This window comes from Polypterus senegalus, chromosome 10 (genome assembly GCF_016835505.1).
Source record: "Polypterus senegalus isolate Bchr_013 chromosome 10, ASM1683550v1, whole genome shotgun sequence".
NCBI lineage: Eukaryota > Metazoa > Chordata > Cladistia > Polypteriformes > Polypteridae > Polypterus > Polypterus senegalus.
Window position 1 is genome coordinate 149460707 of NC_053163.1, and position 25589 is coordinate 149486295.

The 25589-nt window shown below is 40.8% G+C and overlaps 1 protein-coding gene across 1 annotated transcript in view; it reads right to left on the minus strand.

Annotated features, from left to right (window-relative positions):
* LOC120537824 (neurturin-like) overlaps positions 1-25589 on the minus strand; it is a 265100-nt gene that overhangs the window by 43152 nt on the left and 196359 nt on the right. The gene's annotated exons all lie outside the window — the stretch shown is intronic.

Genomic DNA, 25589 nt, shown 5'->3' on the forward strand with positions numbered 1-25589 from the left:
AAGTGGTAGAGAGTCCAGCCCTTCTGAAGGAAATTGGTTCCAGAGTCCACTCTGTGCGTCGAGGTGAGCCCGACTATATCTTGCCAGAACCTCTTGACCTTGCGCACTAGCTCAGGCTCCTTCTCCTTCAGAGAGGAGACATTCCAGGTCCCAAGAGCCAGCTTTTGTAGCTGAAGATCGGACCGCCAAGGTCCCCGCCTTCGGCCACCACCCGACTCACACTGCACCCAACCACCTTGGCCTCTCCTAGAGGTGGTGAGCCCATGGGAAAGGGGACCCACGATGCCTCTTCGGGCTATGCCATGGCCGTGCCCCAAGGTGTAGGCCCGGCCACCAGGCGCTCGCCATTGAGCCCCACGTCGAGGCCTGGCTCCAGAGGGAGGCCCCGGTGACCTGAGTCCGGGTGAGGGAAAACGCCATCCAAAGTTTTTATTCTTCATTGTAGGTTTTCTGAACTGCTCTTTGTCACGTCCCTCACCTAGGACCAGTTTGCCTTGGGTGACCCTACCAGGAGCATAAAGTCCCGGACAACAGAGCTCCTAGGATCATTGGGACATGCAAACCCCTCCACCATGATAAAGTGGTGGCTCGAGGAGGAGTAAATAATAATAATTATTATTATTATTGGAAAACATACGACTCTTCAGTTCCACCTGGGGGAGTAAATGCTAACATTATTCAAAGTTATTGTCTGTTTTTACATGCATTTGTATTACTCTTTAATTTAATATTGTTTTTGTATCAGTATACTGCTGCTGGATTATGTGAATTTCCCCTTGGGATTAACAAAGTATCTATCTATCTATCTATCTATCTATCTATCTATCTATCTATCTATCTATCTATCTATCTATCTATCTATCTATCTATCTATAAAAAACTAAAAAGAATAGCTGAAAATCCATAAAACACACACAACAGACACTAAAAATAATCCATCCATCCATTTTCCAACCCGCTGAATCCGAACACAGGGTCACTGGGATCTGCTGGAGCCAATTCCAGCCAACACAGGGCACAAGGCAGGAAATTATCCCAGGCAGGGTGCCAACCCACCGCAGGACACACACACCCACACACCAAGCACACACTAGGGCCAATTTAGAATTGCCAATCCACCTAACCTGCATGTCTTTGGACTGTGGGAGGAAACCCACGCAGACACGGGGAGAACATGCAAACTCCACGCAGGGAGGCCCCGGGAAGCGAACCTGGGCCTCCTAACTAAAAAAATAATAAAAAATATAAATCTTCACCACTTCTGTTTAACATTGAGTTTTAGCTGTTTTGCTCATCCCTCCAGGGATGATATTTATATCAGAAATGCTTTATCTTTATTCTGCATGAAAACCCGAGATTAATAATTTTTTCTTGGCCACCATTTCAAAGTACACGAGTTAAGTAATGTATTTAAAAAAATAACCTTTTTAGGTGAAATATTCCATTAGTATTTTCTTACATAGGCTTGTCAAAGTTGGTGGCCTCTTAGTTTATTACTTATTAAATCATCCCATACTGGACTTCAGCTTGTGACTTTGCATTGCACACTTGTTTCCATTATAAAGTACTTTATGATGGTGAATTCTGAGAAGGGCACTGAATAAAAAAATATTGATGAATGGTTTTGCTATTTCCTATTATTTTCATTTAAAAGAGAAATGAATTAAAACCTGCTCATCCAGCTGTTATGACTCTGTGAGCCACTCTGAGTCATACCCTTCTGCAACACAAAATGTCCCAGGGCAGCATTCCTTTTTGACGTTCAAAAGGAGAAAGCAATGAAAAGAGTGTGAAGCCAAAAAAGCAAATAGAAAGCACACAAATGCAAAAAATAAACATAAAATGGAAAGAATTCAAGGGGTGAGTTAGAACTGTGGAACTGTGTCAGTCGAACAACAGACCACAGCAGACAGCAACCCACGACCTTTCAGCTGACAAGACCACTCACTTGTGACCAAGGCCATTAAGCAGAAGACTGATCTGCGACCTTTGAACTACATAATAATGTCTCAACTGTGACTAAGTATGTTAAGTAACTGTGGCCAACGCAGACACCAGTGAAGAAGAGAAAAAAGCGCACATGACGCTTAGACAGCTGACAGAAACTCCATGTGCACTGAACACTGTGACTGGACCACATTCATCTTGGACAAACAGAAAGACACTGTTTAATAGATAGATAGAGAGATAGATAGAAAAGGCACTATATAATAGATAGATAGATATGAAAGGCATTATATAATAGATAGATAGATAGATAGAAGATAGATAGATAATGCACTATATGATAGATAGATAGATAGATAGATAGATAGATAGATAGATAGAAAAGGCACTATATAATAGATAGATAGATAGATAGAAAGATAGATAGATAGATATGAAAGGCACTATATGATAGATAGATAGATATGAAAGCCACTATATAATAGATAGATAGAAAGATAGATAGATATGAAAGGCACTATATAATAGATAGATAGATAGATAGAAAAGTCACTATTTAATAGATAGATAGAAAAGGCACTACATAATAGATTGATAGATAGAAAAAGTGCTAAAAATAGAAAAGGAAATACACTGTAATATTTCCATCTAAACCTTATTAAAGACAGTCATTGGAACCTTTTAATTTTAGAATTATCCACCTCACAGAGTGAAGTAATGGTGGTACATTACATAACATGGCTAATTAACAGTTTCATAGTCTTTGGCTCAAATTCATGCTTGGGTACTTTGTGGACAAAGGCAATGTATAACACTGATAGATATGAGAGGGCAATATATAAACTGCTCAAACAAAACTTAAAGGACCCCTTTGAAAACACATCAGATCTCAATAGGGAAAAAAAATCCCGCTGGCTGTCTCTACTGCAATGGACTGATATGGTGATGTGTTAGCAACAAAAGGATGGAAATGAAAACGATCAACCAACAGAGGGCTGAATTCAAAGACACCCTGAAAATCAAAGGGAAAAACTAATGCGGCAGGCAGGCGAGTCCATTTTGATGAAATTTCATTGCAGCAACTCCAAATCGTACTCAGTAGTTTGTATGCCCCCTCACACCAAGTGCTTGTATGCATGCCTGACGACGTCCTCATGACGCGACAGATGGTGTCCTGGGTGGTCTCCTCCCAGATCTAGACCAGGGCATCACTGAGCTCCTGGAAAGCCTGAGGTATCAGATGGACCGAAACATAATGTCCCACCCAGAGATGTTCTATTGGATTTTGGTCAGGCGAGTGAGCGTGGGGGTCAGTCAGTGGTATCAATTCCTTCATCCTCTATGAACTGCCTGCATACTCTCGCCCCATGAGGCTGGGCATTGTCGTGCACCAGGAGGAACCCAGGAGCCACTGCACCAGCATTGGGTCTGACAATATGTCCAGGTATTTCAGTCAAGGTGCCACTGTCTAGCCTGTAGAGGTCTGTGCGTCCTTCCATGGATATGTCTCCTCAGATATACCATCACTGACCCACCACCAAACCGGTCATGATGAATGATGTTCAGCATAACGTTCTCCACAGCTTCTCCAGACCCTTTCACGTCTGTCACATGTGTTCAGGGTGAACCTGCTCTCATCTGTGAAAAGCACAGGGACGCCAGTGGTGGACCTGCTATTTCTGGTATTGTATGGCAAATGCCAATCAAGCTCCACTGTGTGGGTTAGGCAGTGAGCACAGGGCCCACTAGAGGATGTCGGGCCCACTAGAGGATGTCGGGCCCTCAGGCCACCCTCATGAAGTCTGTTTCTGATTGTTTGGTCAGAGACATTCACACCAGTGGCCTGCCTACTGGAGGTCATTTTGTAGGCTCTGGCAGTGCTCATTCCTCATTGCCCCAAGGAGCAGATAGCAGTGGGTCCTGCTGATGGGTTAAGGTCCTTCTATGAGGGGCCCTGTCCAGCTCTTCTAGAGTAACTGCCTGTCTCCTGGAATGTCCTCCATGCCCTTAAGACTGTGCTGGGAGACAATGCAAACCTTTTGGCAATGCCACGTATTGATGTGCCATCATGGAGAAGCTGGACTACCTGTGCCACCTCTGTAGGGTCCAGGTATGGTCTCATGCTACCAGTAGTGACACTAACCAGAGCCAAATGCAAAATGAGTGACAAAACAGATGAGGAGGGAAAAATGTCAGTGGCCTCCCTCCACCTGTTAAACCATTCATTCCTGTTTTGGGGGTCGTCTCATTGTTGCTCCTCTAGTGAATCAAAGCAGCTGAAACTGATTAACAAGCCCCTCTGCTGCTTAACTGACCAGATCAATAGCCCAGACGTTTCATTGATTTGATGCTAGACACGGAGTCCTTTCATTTTTTTGAGCAGTACATAAGAAGAAACTAACTGATGGACAGATTGTTCAGTTCAGAAGCATATCCTGAAAAAGTTAGTTGGGTTATCTCGTCACAGGTACTTTTACTCCAACACTCACTCAGAGTGACTTACTTACAACTGCCATCCTGAAAAAGTTAGTTGGGTTATCTCGTCACAGGTACTTTTACTCCAACACTCACTCAGAGTGACTTACTTACAACTGCCAATTAACCCAGCATACATGTCTTTGGCTGGAGGTACCTAAGCAAGACAGGCAGAGTACAAGTTTTTAAGAGTGACAAAATCATCCCTCAGTTTCATACACAAGCTATTGCCTGTTTTATTCTTCAAGCAAGGTTTAACCATAGAGTTGAACTGCAACGCGATGGGAGAGGATGTGACTTAACTGCCCATGAGCTTTTCAAGGCTGGAGAAGTCCTTACTTACTCCATGTGTAATCCATCAGATAATGCAGAGCCAACAATATACACATTGCATTTCTTTAGGAAACAGTGAAAAAGAAGAAATCCATTGTACACTGAGCACATTCCTTGGCTTTGACACACAGGCTTAAGGGCAATTTCTGTCATTAGTGTCTTAAAGACATCGCAAATGCCATCCCTACAAAGTGCCTCACTAATTATATTTAACCTCTTCATGCCTAAACTACTGAGTAGATTAGATAGACATAGAGATGGATAGATAGAAAAGGCACTATATAATAGATAGATAGATAGATAGATAGATAGAAAAGGCACTATATAATAGATAGATAGATAGATAGATAGATAGATAGATAAAAAGGCACTATATAATAGATAGATAGATAGAAATGGCACTATATAATAGATAGATAGATAGATAGATAGAAAAGGCACTATATAATAGATAGATAGATAGAAATGGCACTATATAATAGATAGATAGATAGATAGATAGATGTGAAAGGCACTATAAGATAGATAGATAAATAGATAGAAAAGGCACTATATAATAGATAGATAGATAGATAGATAGATAGATAGATAGATAGATAGATAGATAGATAGATAGATAGATAGATCAGCTGATCAGGTCCAGCTTGCTTGCATATTGTTCTGGGAAGCAACTATAGCCGGTTGCGGCGTTCAATGAATGTACATCGCCGAATATGCTCGGCTCCGGCGTGCAGGCAAATCGGGATCCGACTATGGCCGGTTCTGGTGGGTTAAGTAGCTAGAACTGGTGAACTTTGTTGGGCTGAAAGGCCTGTTCTCGTCCAAATTGTTCTAATCTATCTATCTATCTATCTATCTATCTATCTATCTATTATATAGTGCCTTTTTATCTATCTATCTATCTATCTATGATATAGTGCCTTTCACATCTATCTATCTATCTATCTATCTATTATATAGTGCCTTTTCTATTTATCTATCACATTGTCGGGCAACCAGCGCGTGCGCCGTGGAATTTTCTAGGGGCGCCGCGAAAACTTTTGTAAAATATTTAAAATTGCAAGTGTTTTTGAACTTTTGGTTGATTAAAAAGATAATGTTTAAAAAATATATTTTATGTTGGAAAAACAGATAACGGAACACTTACTGAAATGAAGTCTAAGAAACGCGAGAGACTTCAAATGATCAACAAGGAAATGCGCGTCTGTCTTTCGAAAATTGATCCTCGAATCGATCTCATATGTGCTGAAAAACAATCTCAACGTTCACATTACTTAAATTTAAGATTTATCCTTTGATTCTTTTATTAATAAAATGTATTTTAAACTTGTAAAATTAACTGTTTTTATTGGCGATTGTCCATAGATTGTGTCGTCACGACTTTATTTATGGGCAGTCCCTCAGGTGCGCGAAAGAAAATTTTTGGACTTAGTGCGCCGCAACTCGAAAAAGGTTGCCTTTCACTGATCTATAAATATAATATACTGCCATTGTTATAATGTAGCAATATTCTCCTAGTCGTCCGCCTTATAGATGTGTGTTCATACTTGTCTCCCAGTCTTATTTAGCACCTTTATGCCAATCTGTGTATCTTTCTAGTGGTTTTCCAGTCTATCTGTGTAAGCGTGTGCTTACACACATATTGTAACATTTCAGTGTTATTTGTTTTAGTGTTTTAAAAAGATTTATAGGAGGCATGCAAGCAATTACCAAGGCAATTACTAGTTTTTAATCAGAGTCAGGTGTGTGCTAATCTGCAATAAAATGTGAACACCTGGAAACAGAGCAGACGGGAACAGAAGAAGAGGAGAAGGGGGACCTGAAGCAGAGAGAACCACATGTGTATGTTGGCAATCCAGAGAAATGCCAGACAGGGGCAAAGGGCCAGTCCCAAGGTGGTGTGTCAGCACTCCTGAAGACATGTTATAATTTAGAAGTCATGTGGGGTGATTTAATGACGCAGTGAGGCACAATGTGGGGGCCAGCCACAGGTGTTGAATTTTTTATTGTATTTGTATTATTGTACTTGCGGCGTTGAATCAAAGACAAAGGATCTGAGGCCTCAAAATCTGCCCGTGAGGAGTTTGCTGCCAATGAATGAGCTAACTGTGACACTCCATGTATTTGTGCCTTTTAATAATATGTGTTTGTATTCATTTATTTACTTTATATCTCATTTCATAGTAAGCATTCCTCACAACAATGCATCAGACTCGCAGGGATGTAAAAGCAGTAATTGATTACTTTTAATTATACATATACACATGGTCCTGTGATGCACTGGCACACCCTTCAGGGCTGTTTCCGGCCTTATATCCATTGTTGCCAACATACTCCCCAGCATTCCCAAAAGCCCCCCCCCATCCCGTGAATCACTATGTGGATAAGTGGGTAGAGACTATTACATTAGGTCATACGCTGTAATGCTTCTAAATAAGATTTCCTTTCAGAAATATACATCTGTTTATGTGTTCAGTTTCTGCTTATCCATATCAGAGAACTGTGCCAGTATTTATTATGTGTAACAGATTGCCAGCTCATGGGTGCCAGTCCATTGCTTAGCCGGGAGGCTAAGGGAAGATAAAACCTGGAAGAAAGGAAGGATATTCCCAGCCAGACATCTTCTTGCGTTGGCATCCTTGACAGGACAGGCTCAAGTTCCTTACCTGGCCAAGAGTTAACCTCCTCAGAATATTTGCTCCCCTGATATGCTAGAAGTGACTCTACTCCCTTGAACAAGGCCCTTAAACTTCAATTGCTCCCTCCTGGGAATAATGTTAACCTGCATCCAGCCCTGCAAGTAGGGAAAACTTGGGGGTTGCTGGCAGGACTGGCACTACAGTCGCTGTAAAAAAAACTCACACTGTTTCAGTGTGGTGCTGAGGTGTCACCCAATACACTTGGGTCCCAATCCAGGTGGCTCGTTGTGTGGTGGATGTGGCATTGTGCCATCAGCGCAGGCTCCCAACCCTGATATCCTACATGGTAGCATGAGATGAGGATTCTCACAGAGATACCCACAGGGCATGCTGGGAAATGTAGTCCCATTGGGAAGCCTTGCCCGGTTCCGTGGGGACCACCAGGGGGAGATGATGGGGTTTACAGTTCCTACTTTCAGGAACTTCTGTTTAACCCTAAAGTACTTCCAACGGGTTCTACCCTAGCACCAGTACTTCTACTGAGTCATAGACAAAAGAAGCCACTCAACCACATCCAGGCGAGTTGGAGTCAAGTGGAAGGAGGACAAAGAGCCTAGAGAAGTGGAGGGAGACAGAAAAAGAGAAGGAGAAGAACACAAGTGTTTTTGTGACTCACAAAGCCTTTTGTCAGGTAATTGTGATAATAAATCTTTTTTATTGTACTGGGACTTGTGTCATGTTGGTTGTGTGTGGGGTTTTGGGGGCTGCAACGCCCCCCTACTGGTCACACATGCATCTCAGAGTTGGAAAACTAACTGGCTCAAAAATGTCAGAGTGATGCAAATTTACTCTTACTTTTTAGGAAAGCATGTTATCAATTTTCCTAATTTAGGAAACTACTCTGAACTTCGCTGGGATTCAGGCGAGCTTGTGAGCTGTCTTAACTTTCCAGGAGCTGCCGGAAGATGAAGTTCAGGCAGAGAAAGTGTTGGAAACACCGGATAACAACAAACTCATCAATAAAGATATCAATTTGACAGAGATGGAATAATATTTGTAACAAATCTTACAAGTCATGTGACCACTCCATTTACACCCAGAAAACATGTACCGTCGGCCAAAATGAAACCTAGTGTTATGCTTTTCTGACCACAGGCAAAATGCTGCTTTGCAGGGTTGAATATTTTGGTATGTCGCACCTAACCATAGATAAGGACATAGCAAAATATTTTCCGATAGCAGATGTGTATATTTTGGAGGTTCCCAAGTTTAGTCAGGATCCACAAATATGGCAAAGGATTGATGATTAGAATAGTACAGCATCGCTTTATGATCTAACAATGACATATGATGTAAGGATAGAAATAGATCCAAGGTATCCATTATGTTTGACTCAAGAGGCAGCTAATCTATTAGTATTAGAAAATTTACAGTTAACAGATGTGAACAACTTCCTCCTAGGTCTTTTGAAAATTAAATAACATAAAATCTTCTTTTTTAAAAAATTATACAACAGAACCCCTAGCATTAAGATTGTTGGAGTAGGGGCCCGAAATTTAATAACTAAAACTTTAAAGTTTGTCTGCAACCCCTTACCCTTAACCTAAAGTTAGTAAAATAAGGGTCCCTTATGTTAAAAAGATTCCTAGGGGTCCCTGAGGTTAAAATTTTGTATCTTTCTTTACTTTTAATTCTTAATTTAAATAACAACAATATTTATTTATATAGCCCATTTTCATGCAAATAATGTAGCTCAAAGTGCTTGTAGTAGTAAAGTACGAACCCTAACTTTAAAATCTTTGAAAAGGGCACTAATGTTAAAAATTGTATTAGAGTCCTCTTTTTCTAAAAATCCGTATATGTGATATCTCTTCTTCTTCTTTTGACTGCTCCCATTAGGGGTTGCCACAGCGGATCATCTTCTTCCATCTCTGCCTGTCCTTTCCATCTTGCTCTGTCACCCCCATCACCTGCATGTCCTCTCTCACCACACCCATAAACCTTCTTTTCGGACTTCCTCTTCTCTTCTTACCTGGCAGCTTTATCTTTAACATCCTTCTCCCAATATACCCAGCATCTCTCCTCTGCAGATGTCCAAACCAACGTAATCTCGCCTCTCTGGCTTTGTCTCCCAAACGTCCAACTTGAGCGGACCCTCTAATGTCCTCATTTCTAATCCTGTCCATCCTCGTCACACCCAATGCAAATCTTAGCATCTTTAACTCTGCCACCTCCAGCTCTGTCTCCTGTGCCACCGTCTCCAGCCCATATAACATAGCTGGTCTTACTACCGTCCTGTAGACCTTCCCTTTCACTCTCGCTGATTACTCATCTGTCACAACTCACTCCTGACACTCTTCTCCACCCACTCCACCCTGCCAGCACTCTCTTCTTCACCTCTCTTCCACAATCCCCATTACTCTATACTGTTGATCCCAAGTATTTAAACTCATCCACCATTATTAAAAATATTATTTTTTTGAATTGTATGTATTTAATTGAGAACTAATGTGCGTTTAATTAATGAAAAAAATTTGTATAAACATACCGATTAATTACAGATGTAGGAGAACGGGTATCTATTTAGACCCTACTTCATTAACCTTATTTTAATAGATAACTAGGAATAAATTAGGTATACAGTAGAGCCCCGTGAAGTCGCGGTTCAGAGTTCGCGGCCTCAGTCATTTGCGGATTTTTCCTAAGAACCTATCTAATAATTGTTTGTGGAAACCGCAAATATAATTGACTTTAAGTGGTAAATAGGTAAATAACATTAGATCTGGCTTTTATGTAAATAATAATATATAAATGTTAATGTTAACGCCCTAAAAGAAGGTTTATGGATGTGGTGAGAGAAGACATGCAGGTGATGGGAGTGACAGAGCAAGATGATGAGGGCAGGAAGATATGGAAAAAGATGATCTGCTCTGGCGACTGACACATAAAGATCATTGCCACAAGTGTGGATGAGTACATTGTGATTAAAAGGAGGTGTCATTGAGCCCAAAACCCCAGTCACAATTACACCCAACACAGTCATAGGTTCAAATAAAGGTTCTTCCTTAGCACAGTACCTTCATAAAGCATACAATCACAACCCAAAGTATAATCCCTCATCTGACTGAAGTTCCTTTCCTCTCCTTCCATTCCTCCAGAGACTTTCATCAACTCTCCTCCCAACTCCGAATCTCCTAAGTGGGACGAGACCCAATTTCACAACATAGCATGGCAGAAGCAGTTCTGTGTCATGCAGAAGTTCCCCAAAGTAGGGAGACCCCCTGGCAGGCCACAGGGATCCCACTAGGGCTGCCCTTCTAAACTACATATCCCATGAAACACTGCTGGGGTCAAAACTGGAATTGTAGCAGAGTAACACTGTCAGCTTTTCGTCCTGGGGATAAACTTTTTCCAATAACCAGTCTCCCCCTCCATCCAATCATTACATGATTGCCCTGACTGGAACAGAACACCTAGAGCCATCCAAGTTGGGTTCCACCTCCACTTATGTAGCCCGTTCATTACATCCTCTTGGCCAGGTAACCCATCGCTCTCCATGCCAGTACAGCATTGACAATGCATATGTGAATCATCAGTGATATCACAGTAGCAGCACACAGGTGGACATGGATGCAAACTGTACCATAGCAGTCAGCATATTACCCTGAAGATAAGCAGGGCCGTGAAACGTACACTGAGTCCTGCATTCCGCGGACCCCCTGGAACATTTGTGTTACACTTTACAAGCCCAGGCAGACGGAGACTTGGAGGGCATTAGTGAAATAGAACCTCACAGAAGATAAGGGGGATCATGGAGAGAGTCATGGCACACAGAAGTCCAGAACACTATTGGAAACACTGGAAGACTGACAGCATGGGAATGGCCATGGCTTGTTTCAGTAATTGTTACTTCACAAGACAATCTCTGTGGCTAGAACATCAGGAAGGTGCTTCTTCTGAATGCTGTGGATCATTTATTGTTAATATCATGCTTTACTCTCTTTCGGTGTGTATGTGTCTCAGTTTTTCCATCTTGGTACTCGTTACTGTATTATTGTTGATGATGTTGTGAAGTAGCAGCAATTACACACAGTTTATTGGACTATCCTGCCTTTTTATGTTTTTCTTGTTCTTCTTTGACTATAGAATTAGTATCGAAAAACTACAAAATGTCATCATGGCTCAGGTTCATTCTTAAATGTGAACTCCTACTTCTCGCTGGGAGTGGGTGAAGGATGCCTTATAACTACTTTCACATGTCTTCATACTGCGAGGTAGGACAACTTCTTATCCTTGTCAGACTTTTAGTGCAGTTCCTACGAGAAACTCTGATAAATATTGTCACTTGCACTGGCACAAAGCTACAATGAATTCTGGGTAAGATGCTGTCATAAAGAGGCCTGTGGTGAAATGCAATTTTTAAATAAATAATCGGGATCCAGAGTGTGCAGATTCTAAATGGGTGTGGGTCTCCAGGGTTGATTGGGGTGCTTGACTGATCATGAGCAAATATGAGGGGGTCAGTCAGGTTCCTCATTCACACCTTGAAGCAAGTGGAGGACGGCACTTGCATCCAGTTGGCTATAAAAGGAGCCTGCATGGTAGAGATGGGGGAATCAAGGTGAGAACGGAAAGACAGAACAATAGAAGATCACGAGTGACTGCAGTTTCGACTGCCTGTCTAAGGTTTTGGAAAAGGTTGTTTTCAGCTTCAGGATCACCCCAAAAAATGTAATCTCTTTAAAAAATTTCAATCTGATTTCCGATCTTCTCACAGTATAGAGACAGCCCCGGTCAGAGTCATCAATGATCTCCTGATGGCTGCTGACCAGGGCTCTCCATCACTCCTTATCCTCCTAGATCTCACAGCTGCATTTGATACAGTAGACCGTAATATTCTCCTCCATCGTCTCCACTATATAATTGGACTTTCTGGCACTGCTCTGAAGTGGTTCGAGTCCTATCTCACATATAGGGCTGAGTATGTGGCCTTGAGGGATGCTAAATCTCATACCCACACTGTCACCTGAGGGGTCCCACAAGGATCAGTCCTTGGGATGAACTATTTTAATATCGATATGCTACCTCTGGGTCACATTATCGGTAGTAATGGAATTTCATTCCATTGCTATGCCGATGATATCTATGTGAGACTGGATTCGACTTCTCTTACACCTCCATCAAACCTTTCCTCCAACTGGGAGGAGATTGAGGCCTGGATGTCCAAGAACTTCCTTAAGCTGAACAGCACCAAAATCTGAAGCTCTTTTAATTGGTACCCTCCAACAATTTCATTCCTCTGTAAATTGTATTTCCTTTTCCGACCATACCATTGCCCTCTCCCCTTCAGTTACAAATTTGGGTGTCAAATTAGACTCTCATCTGTCATTTGATACACATGTCCATCACCTTTGTAAAATTGCATTCCTTCATCTCTGAAACATAACCAAACTCCGTCCCTGCTTCTCCCTTTATGATGCTGAAAAGCTGGTTCATGCTTTTGTCTTCTCCAGGCTGGACTTTTGTAATGCACTCCTCATTGGGATACTCAACAAGAGCCTTCAAAAGCTGCAACAAATTCAAAATAGTGCTGCAAGGATCCTGATGAGGGTGCGGAAATATGAACACATTTCACCAATCCTTCGGTCACTTCATTGGCTCCCTCTTCACCTCCGTATTGAATACAAACTTTGTCCGCTTACTCACCAGTGTATCCATGGAAATGCTCCACAATATCTTAAGGAACTCCTTATATTACAATCCACTTCAAGAAACCTCCATTTTGCAAATACCTACTGACTTCGCCCCCCGTGACCAAACTTCATACAATGGGTGACTGAGCCTTTGCAGTGGCTACTCCACGGCTCTGGAATGGCCTACCGGAGAGCCTGAGAACACAGCAGATTGTGGGCTGTTTTAAAAAAACAGCTAAAGACTTGTCTATTTAGGAAGGCATATTAACAAGAATGCTACTAATTATTGTTGTTTTATCTCTGTTTTTATCTTGTTTGGTCTTTGTTAAATATTTTTATGTAGCACTTTGAGATTTACTACTAATGTAAAGGGCCCTATAAATAAAATGAATTATTATTATTGCCTGTGTAGAGCCGGCTAGAAAGAGAGAGTGAGAGAGAGAGAGTTGAGGGGCAGATCAGTCGCTAACCTCGCAGTGGAGCAAACAGACGGCACTCCTGGAGATGTATCGTTACCCCCAGATATAGATGGAGGTGTGGGTATCATGGTGGTGGAGTCCTCCTTAGGGGTCCAAGGGACAACAAGACTGCAAGAAGGAAGACAGGAGGACAGCCGACTCTGAGAAGTTTGGCCAGTGCTGATGGAAGCAGACAAGACAGGGGTCAGCAAGGAGGACTGCAGTTGCTGGGGTCTCCATTGGCAGAGTAAGCTATCGGTGAGCTGGGGAGACAGCAGAGAGGAAGTTGCATGAGGTTCAGTTAGAAGAAAGGGAGAAAGATCAAGGACCCAGTGACTGTGTTTTCTACTAGTTTCATGCGTGGATTCTTTATTTGGATTTTAACTCCCAGCCTGTTCATTTCAATTTTATGGATTATTTATTAATTGAAGAGATGGAAAAAAAATGATCTGCTGTGGCAAACCCTAACAGGAGCAGCTGATAGCAGAAGAAGATTTATTAATTGAAGAATTTGTACTATATTTTTTGAACACTTTTGAAGGGGTTTTAATAAAAGCACTTGGCACATCGGTACCGACCCCTTGCCCAACTCATTTTGGTTCATGATTAGAGACAGCTCCGGGTTCAAGAGGCTCCCGGAAGCATCCAGGCTGTGTCTAGCCTAACTGGACCGTCACAGATGCCAGTCCATTGCATGGTACAGTCGTACGCACATACTGGGGCCAATTTAAAATTAGCAAATGGCTTGTCTTAAAGAAAACCATACCAGTGACTATGCCACATTGTTTGTTTGTACTTTATACCTCATCTGTTTTTTTTTCTAAATAAACTACTGCAATTCATTTATTTTTGCAAACAGCCTTATGTAAACTTTGGTTTGGTAAGGCAGGCTAAAAAAAACAAAACCTTAGTAACAATATACATTTAAATTGTTTGTTCATTCCAGTCAAATTGGCTATGATACACATTCCAGGGCTTTTAATAAAAAACATGCATCACTTACACTGCGTACAAGGCCTCGGAGTGACTTTCATTTTCCATTTACGGTAGGCATAATCTATTGATTTGGAAGCTGCCCATATACTTTTGGAAACAAAGAAAACATGTTTTTTTTTTTAATATGTGAAAAGTGCATTAGTTTTGCTTCCTGAAAAATTTCTGGTGATTATCACAGACAACTTCAAACTGAATGCAAATATACTTACAACTTGACTTTAACATATTGGAATTTGGAGAAACCTGAAATTAACTTCTAATGAATTTTGAGTATTTAATTGCTTACTGATGTGGACACATTGCATTAGTTCAAGTGATCTAAAAATGTCTTACTGCTGATTTTCATTCCATTCGTTTCATCGAGATGTGTCCAGCTACAACCAGGACAGCTTTTATTCTTTACAGATCAGCGTACCTCAGACACAATGATGAAGCTCATACGTTACCGTCGCCTTCTGGAGATATTCCTCTCGTGCGGTGGTATGTAGACTCCCACATTACGTGTCCCTCATGTCAGTTTTAGGCCCATTTAGCTACATTTTCAGTTGGACTTGGGAGCTTTGAAGCCTGTCTATTGCACATTTTAGAAACTTACAACCTATCGAGGACGTTCAGGTTTGGATCCAGAACAAGCCACAACTGTAGAATGAGTGCGCCTATTATTTTGGGAAAGGTGCTTTATAAATAAAATGCATTATTGTTATATATTTTTACATGAAGTATGTAATATGTATTTGCTATATGGTTGTGAGACATGGACACTATCAAGTGACCTGAGATGAAGACTTCAGTACTGGGTGTCTCTTTGGAGAGTCTTTGACTTTGTGTTGCTCATGAAGTCCCGAATGAGGCATATGACCTGCATTGTGAGGGAGCGTCAGTTACGGCACTGTGGCCATGTGGTGTGATTCCCTGAGGATGATTTGGCTCACAGGATCCTCGTTGTTGAGGACCTGAGCAGCTGGACCAGGCCAAGGGGACACCCACGTAACACCTGGCTGCAGCAGATAGGTGCTTATTTCTGGAGGGTGGGATTGGACCGTGTGTCTGTTTTAGGGGCTGTCAACCAGGATCCCAAGCTGTTTCATCAGGTGGTCAGTGCGGTGACATGCCATACCAGTGTAGGCCCCCAACCTGGCCTGTACGTAAATAATTTATTGCATGATAAGAAAATCACAATGACATCACATTTCAATACAAGAATAAATCTAAAGAATCCAAATCCTATTATGTAATATCATCTACTGTTGAATTCTGCTCTGTACTTTTCTATTGCACTATTGAATTGTATTGAGGATTCTGTTCGGTGTGCTGTGTTGTATTGACCCCCTTTTTTTTTGACTTCCACTGCACATCCAACCTACCTGGAGAAGGGTCTCTCTTTGAACTGCCTTTCCCAAAGTTTCTTCCATTTTTTGGGGGGGCTGTCAAAAGGCAGAGCCTGTTAAAGCCCATTGCGGCACTTCTTGTGTGAGTTTGGGCTGTACAAAAATAAATTGTATTGTATTATGTACCCAACATTACTTTTATTTAAGGCAGCATAGTACAAAATACCATAAGGTATATGTTGCCTTCTCTTTGCGCTGCTAAAAATGCAACAGATCATTACTAATTTTATTTATAGACAATTTCTTTAATAGGTAGTCTGATTAGTGGAAGCAGTCAAGCCATGCGATTCTACACGTCAGCCCTTCAGATGTTCACTCGACTGTTCACTTTGTGGTCCGGTGTTATTCCTCTTACTACTGTGTATCAGTACTATTACTGCAGTATAATATTTCATACTAGTCAGTACTATATGTATAGTAGTTTATTTACTCGCATACTTCTCAAGACCTAACAATGCCTATGCAGGTTCTCCTAACAATCTTGTCACACTATGGACATACAAAAGGAAAGGCGCTCCAATTCTTCAAGTGCTCCAAGAGAGCACCTCCTAGAGGGAACGGAGGAGATTTTTCATGATGACATCCAGTTTTGCCACCATCCAACAACTTCCAGTGTGTCAAGGGTTCACCCTGTGATGGCTCAGGCTTTCCTGGTAAGTTTGTTCAAACGTTGTGCTTCTTTTGAGCTGAGGTTGCTTCCCCAGGTTGACTGGTAGAACATTTCCAGCAGCTTGCTACATACATCAAAAGACCCGAGTCTCCTTAGCAAGTCCAGTCTTCTCTGGCCCTTCTTGTTCAGCGCCACTGTGTTGTCAGACCAGTCCAGTTTGTTGTTCATGTGAAACCCCGGGTACCTGTACCCCTGCACCACCTTCACGTCCTTCCCCTGAATGGTGACTGGTCTCAGAGGCTTTTTGGCACGTCTGAAGTCCACCATCACCAAATCTGACTTGCTGCTTTTGCAGGTTGTTGTCCTTAAACCACAAGACAAAGTCCTCCACAAGTTTCCTGTACTCAGACTCATTTTCATTATTAATGTAGATAGCAATGCCAATTATGGTGCCACCCTCTCAACACGTTTAATGATATTTCTGAGGCTCATTATATTGTAATTACCTGTCCAAGTTTGTTTCCTGCCTTGTGCCCAGTGCTGTTGGGATATGCTCTGTCTATTGGCAACCTACATTTGGATTAGTGGTGTCCTTATACCACTCCACTATTGAGTGTCCCATAAATAAATAGAGAATAAGGAGAAGTAGGACCTCTAGCACTTAGACGTGACAATCCTTTACATTAGGCCTTTGACTTGCTTAGTCAATTATGATTTACCTGCTTACTGTATATACAAATGGTCTGTTTGTGAAGTAGCTTCCAAGTGCTGCTGGGATAGGTTCTGTCTCTCTGCCACCTTCATTTGGATTAGCAGTGCCCTTTAGTCGTGACGTTCACCCTACACTTTCTGCACTTGTCCATAAATAAATAAGGAGAGACATGACTGCTAATGGGCAGCTAGCATTTAGATTAATTGTTACTTTGCACAAGTTTCATTAGCTTAGGAGACGCAAACGTCTATGAGATGTAAACATCAAGGTGTTCCTGTTTTCAAGGTGACAAAGCAAGCTTCTTATGCAATGACTTTGATTTGAGTCACAGGAAAGTCTGTTCAGGCTAAGAAAGAGTTTACTTACCCACCAGGCAGTTCTCATGTTCCCAAAAATAAAAGAACCGTTAAATTAAAAATCACCTTTTTTGATTTTTAAGGGAAACCACAATTCCAACTGGAAATAAAACAAAAACAAATACAAATGTTCTGGAGTTACGCAAATGAAGAAAGCAGCAAGGGAGTAGTGTGAGAAACTTCTCTTCAGTTCCACTCGGCTACAACAAAAATGACAATGGCTCTCACTGAGGAAAACAAAACCACACCAAAGAGCGCTCTGGTGGGAGCTCCTACCCACATGGCCTAAACTACACTTTGACGCGGGTGCTGTTTCCTGTCCCGCCTATTTTCTAAAAAAGCCATGAATTGTCTCAGGCTTGATATTTTCCTTCTTTTTCTGGGCCTCTTAGGTTCAGGTGCTTTTCTGTAACGTCCTACCGTGTTTGCTGCCTGGTCTACTGAGATCAAGGCACTCGACTAATTAGCCAAGGCTTTCTGGAATGCAAAAATGATAAAAATAGAGGAAAAGGTTACTAGAGGCCTCTACAGTTCACTCGTCCTCCTGAGGCTGTTGTCACACATGGATTACATAAGATTACAGCAGTGCCTCGCCTCGCATATATATGTTTTTTATATTTTTGCTATTACTCTGAATGCTTAACTTTGTCTTTTTGATGTTTTATTTCATTTTTCTATTTTTACCCGGTTCCTTATTTTCAGTTTTGTTAGGTGTTTGGTGTTTCATTCTGAATTAGTTTCCCAGGTGTTGTGGGTATTAGAGCTGCAGTTACCTGAGAGGTCCATTTAACTCCCCTGCCTGCCACAGAACATTGCTGAGCCATTAGCAAATATAGCTGCTGTGTTTTCTGCTCCTTTTCTTATTCTTATTCCTCGATTTGGGGTTGATGTGCACACTCATTTAGACCTCTTCTCAAGGATGACCATCATCTCCAAAGCCCCAGAGCATTTATAATGGCTAACACGGTACAACACCCTACCACTACATGGCTAGTGTTCAAATGTCCTTTTCTGTCTTTTGTGCTCATGTTTAATTCATGCATTTGTATTATTTGTTTATTTATTTAATATCTACCATATATATACTCACATATAAGACGGTCTTGAAACCCGAAAAATCGATCATAATAATACATTTTATTTATACAAGGCGCCTTTCTGAAAACTCAAGGATGCCAAACAAACAATAAATAAATAAATAAAAGACACAATTATAAACAAGCAAAAACATCAGAAAATATTTAAAACAAAACATGACCACTGTAATCATAAAGAAAAAGATATTTTAAACAGATGCGTTTTAAGTTCACATTTGAAGGAAGAATATGATTTGATATTTCTTAGCTCGGCAGGTAATGAATTCCAGAGCTTAGGAGCAGAATGGCTGAATGCTCTGCTCCCCATGGTGGTTAGACGGGCGAGAGGGGTAGCCAGATGGATGGAGGAAGAGGATCTAAGGTTACAGGAGGGAATGGCAACATGAAGAAGGTCAGACAGCTATGGAGGGGCGAGATTATGAATGGCCTTAAATGTTAATAACTAAAATCAGTTCGAAACTTAATCGGGAGCCAAAGGAGCTGCTGCAAGTCCGGTGTAATATGGTGAATAGATGAGGTTTGAGTAATGATGCGTGCTGCAGAATTCTGAACTAACTGAAGCTTATGGAGAGATTTATTAGGGAGACCAAAGGGGAGTGAATTGCAGTAGTCCAGCCGAGAAGTAACAAGACTGTGAACAAGAATGGCAGTGGTATGAGGAGTGAGGGAGGGGCGAATGCAATTAATATTATGTAGGTGGAGGTAAGCAGACCGGGTGATGTTATTAATGTGAGATTGAAAGGATAGAGTACTGTCGAGGATGACACCAAAACTCTTGACCTGAGGTGATGGGGAAACAACAGAGATATCAATAATAAGAGAAAGATTATTGGTATTGGATAATGATGATTTTGAACCAATGAGGAGAACCTCAGTTTTGTCACTGTTTAATTTAAGAAATTTCAAAGAGAACCAGGATTTAATTTCAGCAATGTAGTCAATAAGCGAAGGTGGTGGAAAGGAGGAGGTGGGTTTATTAGCAAGGTAGAGCTGGGTGCCATCAGCATAACAGTGAAAATTGATGTTATACTCACGGAAAATATTGCCAAGGGGAAGAAGGTAAATGATAAAAAGAAGAGCCCCCAGGACGGAGCCTTGGGGCACACCTGAAGTAACAGCGGTGGGTTGGGAAGTGAAGGTTTTAAGCTGTATGAACTGAGTGCGGCCTGAGAGGTAGGATCTAAACCAATCAAGTGGAATGTAGGTAATGCCAATCAAAGATAATCTATTAAGGAGAGGGGTATGACAAATAGTATCTAAGGCCGCACTCAGATCAAGGAGGATGAGAATAGTGATTAGGCCGGAGTCAGCAGCCATAAGAAGGTCATTTGTAATTTTAACAAGTGCCATTTCCGTACTATGATGGGGGCGAAAACCAGACTGGAACTTTTCATATAGATTATTATGAGATAAGTGGGCATGAAGTTGGTTAGCTAGTATTTTTTCAAGAATTTTGGAGATAAAGGCCAAGTTAGAGATAGGGCGAAAATTATTGAAGTTAGTAGGATCAGCACCAGGTTTTTTCAATATTGGGGCTATAGCAGCAGTTTTGAAAGATAAGGGAATAATACCAGTAGTAAGAGAAGAGTGAATGATGGCAGAAATGAGAGGGACTAAAGAGGGGAGGCAGGCTTTAACCAGAACTGTAGGCATGGGGTCCAACTGACAAGTAGAGAACTTAGATTTGCAGATGAGATCTGAGATTTCAGAGGAAGTGGGAAGCTGGACAGAAGAAAAAGAGTGAATAGACGAGTGTAATTCAGAAGAAATACCGAGAGGATCTGGACCGAGGTGCTGATGTATCCTCTGGATTTTCTCATTAAAAAGAACATTAGAGAATTACAGAAAGCAGTCGAGTAAAGGTGAGATGGTAAAGAGTCTGGAGGTTGTGTAGCATTATTAAGTAATGAAAATATTAACTTGGTGTTATCTGTATTAAAGATCTGGGTTTTAATACCAGCAATGATGTATGGAACTGAGACATGAGAAGTAAAAGGAGTGCAGGAGAAGAAGCTTGATGTGGCAGAAATGAGAAGTTTGACAAAGATGTGTGAAGTTATAAAAAAGGACAGAAGTAGGAATGAGACATTTAGAGGTACAACGAAAGTAAGAGAGATATCAAAGAAAGTACAGGAAAGTAGATTAAAGTGGTATGGACATGTGACGAGGAGAGACAAAGAATATGTGGGAAAAAGAGTGATGGGAATGGAAGTCCAGGGGAAAAGAAAATGAGGGAGGCCAAAGCGAAGGGGAAGGGATAAAGAAAAAGAAGATCTGAAGGAAAAGGGCCTGACCAGGAAGGAGGTGCAGGATCGAGCTGTTTGGAGAAGGTTGATCAAGATCATCGTCCCCACATAGAAGTGGGAAATGATGAAGGGGAAGAAGAATATCCAGCAGTCACTTGCATTTACAAATATATGTTCTTGGATATGTACAAGAACATGTTTTTGTACGTATGTTTTATTCTGTAATAGATAATTTCATTATCATTTTTTGTTGTTATTGTATTTTTGTCATTAATGTGAGGTAGACTTGCCAGTAAGAACTTTGTTGTAGCATGCACATGTGAAACTAAACTTGAACATATTAACAGACAACATGACAAAGGCCTTACCCTTTCGTAGCCCTGAAAGCCACTGCTGGGCCGCTTCACTGAAGTCAATATGTTTTACATATTTGTGTTGCAAACACAAAACAACAGGCCTGCGGATTTGCCTTTTTGTTTTCCACTAAATTTCCCATGTGAATTGATTACAAAAAGAAAATGTTCCATTGTTCTCTTGCGGTAGGCGAAAATAAGGATGAGTGATGGGGGAGGCCAGGGGGTAGTTATAGACATGGAAAAAAAAATAAAATAAAATTGAGACATTAAATAGAATCACTGTTATTCCATTGGGGAGCATAAGGAATAATCTCAAAAGAAAAAGAAAACAAGAAATCTGAATAAAATTAAACAATTTTGTGAACGGAATGAAAATGCACCACAAAATAATGTTGGTCGTCTTGTTTGCTTGAGTTATGCAGAGCATGAAGTAAAAGCAGTCTACTGAATTGTTCTCTCAAACTATCTGTTAGGTAGCCATCTGGGGTCAACTGAGCAGGTCCACCGCACTCACTCACCATATGACCTGTCTGTACGTACAGCATGTATAGACAGTAGATATGTCCCTGGGGGAATTAATAATAATGATGTTAAAGTAACTGTGGCCATTGCAGACACCAGTGAAGAGGAGAAAAAAGCGCACATGACGCTTGGACAGCTAAAAGAAGCTCCATGTGCACAGAACACTGTGACTGGACCACATTCACCTTAGACAGACAGGAAAGGCACTATATAACAGATAGATAGATAGATAGATAGATAGATATCTAGATAGATAGATAGATAGATAGGAGAAGTGGAAGGATGGGGGAAGGCAACCTCTTTAGGACACTGCTTCCCCAGAATGCTAGATGGCAACTGTCCTGGATTGCAGTGGTGGGATTTGGAGGTCTTTATCTCAGCCCTGTTAGGAACTGTGGGTGCCACTTAGGGGTGCTGTAAAAATGGAGGAGTCATGTGGTATGGAGTTTACATCCAGCATGGAAGTGCTTACAGACCACGTGGTTGGAAGGACCAAAGCACTTCCGGGTTGGACACTATAAAAGGACTTGCCAGGCTCACAGCAAAAAGCCAGAGTTGGGAGGTGGAGGTGAAAGCTTGCAAGGAGCAGTGAAGAAGAAGAAGAAGAAGAAGAAGGAGAGAGAGAGAGAGAGAGGAAAGGACTGTGTGTCATATTATTGGTGTTTTTGTACTGTGCTCTGATGTCAAGTGGGGACCAACAGAAACACTTCCCCACTGAAGAATAAGTGTTGTGTTGAACTTGTGTCTTAGCCTGTCTGTGTCGGCGTTTGGGGAGCAGTACGCACCTTGGTGGTTCACAATATATAGATTTTTTCTGTGTTCTTCCAGTGTGTAATTAATTACACTATGGCTCCATACGCGTGTTGGTGTCTTGGACTGCCTTTGATCACAAATAGACACTACAGAAATAGAAATGTGTTTTTCAATGTCTAAATTTCAAATACTTCCTTTCTATTATTAATATGTCTACCAGTTTTTCTTTGTTGCACATATCATGGATCGTGCACCGTTTATATCTTGTCTCTAACATTGTATCATTCATTCTTTCATATATAGCCCCTTAAGAAAATATTCAGAAGCATTCACTTTTTTCATATTTTGTTATGTTGCAGCTTTCTGCAAAAAAATCATTTAAAATAATTTTTTTTCTGCACATCAAGCAACACTCAATACTCCAGACTGACAAAGCCAAATAAGAATTTTAGACATTTTTGTAAACTTGTTAAAAAAAAAAAAGAAAACTACATTATCCTATTAACACAAGTATCCAGACCTTTTACTATAACACTTGAAATCTGGATCAGGTGAAAACCATTCTTTTGAGATGCTTCTCCATCTTTTTTGGAGTCCACCTGTGGTCAATTCAATTGATTTGACCAGATTAGGAAATGCACACTCCTGTTTATAGGAGCTCCCACAGTTGAGATAAAACCAAACCATGAGGTCGAGGAACTGCCTGCAGAACTAACTGACAAGATGGTGTCGAAGCACAGATCTGGGGAAGGCTACAAAATAATCCTGCAGGGTTGATGCTTGCCAAGAGTACAGTGACATTCATAATTCTTAAATGGAAGAAGTTTGGAACAACCCCAACTCTTCCTAGAGCCAAACTGAGCAATCATGGGTGAACGGTCCTGGTTAGAAAGGTGACCAAAAACTGAACAGTCACTCTGGCTGAGCTCCTTGTTCTTCTTCTTCTTAGTGTTGTCCCACATAGACACAGGGTTGTGGCCAATGATTATTTGATTCTTTTCCTCCCAGTTATGACTTTGGCTGGTTGTAACTATTGCAATGTGAATTGTTGTGGACTCACACCACAAAGCATTTCAGTTTGTAGATTTGCACTGTGGTGAACTGCCAATAGTCGCAAACGTCTAACATCTGGCTCTGAAGCAATGTCCTTGCATAGGAGAACTCTATTAGTCAGCTGTTTCTGAGTACTGTGGACTATTAGCTCGGCTCCCAGCTTTTCTGCAAAGTGTTGCCACTACACAATCCATCTTCTGATTCCATCTTACTTTAAACTGCTGCCACCCTCTGCAGTCAATACAATTGTTATAGTTCATAATTGAATTTTTGCTTAATATTTCCTACGTTTACATTGTTTTATTGTTTCTTTTATGAATTTTGTTATTCTGGATTTGTTTTTTTTTTTTACCATTTCACAAGGCCACAGCCCTGTTGTTTTGGAGAATGGAGTCAATTCATGTGACTGGGCAGCATCATAACTTGTGACGTCATTACATAAACTCTACTTAAGATGGTGGGGCTGTGTTATTAGAGTTTAATATTTGGTGTGAAAGTTCAAAATAATATTCAGTTAACAAAATAGTTACATTGGAACAAGATGATTAGGTACCACTACCACATGCTATGGTAGCACCAGAATGCAAACAAGTTTAAAGGAATGACTAGGAGTGGAGTTCTTAAATAAGCAAGAGATCGAAACATGAAGATAGTGTCAAACCCACTTTGTGCTCAAAATCGTAACAAAAAAATTCACAAGCTGTGATGACAAAAAGGAAAAAATGGAAAATAAATGTGCAATGTATAGATCGTAATCTATCAAACGTGGATAACATGTTTTTGTCGTATTTATCTTTATACTGTCATGTCATTGACATGTTATGAGTGTTATGTAGCACTGGAATGAGATCAACTTTGAAAGGAATGACTGGGAGAGTAGTTGAGGGCAACATCAGGAACGGTAAAAGAGTGTCAAAACCCAATTCATACTGAAAATTATGTTCATTAACCAAAAGAGTGAGAAGCCATGAAGTCAAATAGGAAAAAATGAAAGAAATCCACAGATTTTAGATAGCAATCCATAAAATTCAGATAATATGGTCCTGTCACGTCCTTCTTCTTTATACCATTGTGTAACTGTCATGCTATGGGTGTTATGGTGGTACCGGAATGCAATCAAGTTTAAAAGACTCACCAGGAGGAGAGTTGTTAAATAAGCAAGAGATAGAGATGTGGAACCTAAAGAGAGTGGCAAAACTCACTTAAGGTCCAGAATCGTAATCAACCACAAAAGGAGTCAGAAGTCATGAAAACAAACAGGAAAAACAAAAACAAATGTGCAAGGTTTAGATTGGAATTCATCAAACTAGGATAATATGGTTCTGTCACATTGGCCTTTATACCATCATGTCATTTGTGTGTTATAGGTGCTATGGTAGCACTGAATTGTGACAAACTTTTAAGGTATGTCTGGAAGAGGAGTCGTTAAACAAACTAGAGATCAAGACCAGGAACATCAAAGGAATGTCAAAACCCAATTCATAGCCAAAATCATAATCAGTAACAAAAAGAGTCAAAAACTGAAGAGACAATGAGGCTAAAATTAAATACAAAGGTACAAGGTTAAATCACAACCTATCAGGCTCGGATAATACGATTATGACGTGTTCTTCTTCATACTATCCATGCCCAAAACTGTAATCGACAGCAAAAGGAGTCAGAAGTTATGAAGAAAAAATGGAAGATTGGAATCCATCAAACTGATCATATGTTTCCATCGCATTAGTGTTTATACCATCCCATGACTGACATACGATCTCCATGGCAACCACTGACATGACAAGTCTACTGCAGGACCCAATGCGCAGACCAGAAGTAAAGAAAACTAACAATAAATTGACTGTAAAAAATTATACAAGGACAATCAAATCATAACATAAGAAATTTTTGTTTGTATTGCTCAACTTTGACTTTTAAGCATATGGCGTCTTCATAATTGATATTGTTTATGTTTT